At 37.0% G+C, this 1,134-nt stretch overlaps 1 protein-coding gene across 1 annotated transcript in view; it reads right to left on the minus strand.

Annotated features, from left to right (window-relative positions):
- Nucleotides 1–1,134, minus strand: part of LOC102763266 (zinc finger protein 211-like) — an 8,982-nt gene that overhangs the window by 6,283 nt on the left and 1,565 nt on the right. The gene's annotated exons all lie outside the window — the stretch shown is intronic.

Genomic DNA, 1,134 nt, shown 5'->3' on the forward strand with positions numbered 1-1,134 from the left:
ATATCGACAAGCTTTTCATGATATCTTCGACTCAGAGAACCTCTGCAAATACCAACAGGCTAAAAAAAGAGAGAGAGAGAGAGAGAGAGAGAGAATCTTGAAATGTATAGAATGAAGACGTCCACTAACAATTGAAATCTTGAGTGAGAACAAAGCTGGTGGCATCACACTTCCTGACTACAATTTATTATAAAGAGAAAACAAGCAAACAGTGTGTTATTGGAGAAACACAGACCCATAGATCAATAGAACAGTACAAAAAACACAGAAATAACACCCAGCACATACTTTCAAGTAATCTGTGACAAAGTTGCAAGACACAGAAGGGAAAGATAGTTTCTTCAATGAATGGTGCTGTTAAAAATCAACATTCACATGCAAACAACAAAACTGGACACCACTGATAAAATTTAACTCAACCTGCAAGACAGAATTAAATGTCAGTGCTACAGCCCTAACCGGTTTGACTCAGTGGATAGAGCGTCAGCCTGTGGACAGAAGGGTCCCAGGTTCGATTGTGGTCAAGGGCATGTACCTTGGTTGCGGGCACATCCCCAGTAAGACGTGTGCAGGAGGCAGCTGACCAATGTTTCTCTCTCATTGATGTTTCTAACTCTCTGTCCCTCTACCTTCCTCTCTGTAAAAAATCAATAAAATATATTTTCTTAAAATAAAAAGTCAGAGCTACAACTTAAGTCCTTCAAGAGAACCTAGAGAAAAAGTTTTGGAGATTTGTTTTAGACAGGATTTCCTGAATGTGACACCAACTCACCAGAAAACATAGAGAAAACAAACATTCCAGACTGCAAAAAATAAAGAAAAAGCTTCTTTATTGCACAACAGCAATAAACAAAATGAAATGAAAGGCAATGTAGAGGGTTGGAGAAAATACTAGCAAATCATATGAAGGAATCATTTGCACAGGTTGTGGATGCAGTTCTGATCAGCACAATAAAGAGAATATTAAGACACAGATAGAAATTCACACAAATAGTTGAAGTTCCCCAGGAATAATAAAGGTGTGTTAACACTATACTGCAGGCTAATAACAATACAATAACTCTGTCTCAAAACAAACTCTATAAAACTTCATTAAAAATACTTTATTGCAAAGCACTAGTAACAAACATCTGA

Source organism: Myotis davidii, unplaced genomic scaffold (genome assembly GCF_000327345.1).
Source record: "Myotis davidii unplaced genomic scaffold, ASM32734v1 scaffold887, whole genome shotgun sequence".
Lineage (NCBI taxonomy): Eukaryota > Metazoa > Chordata > Mammalia > Chiroptera > Vespertilionidae > Myotis > Myotis davidii.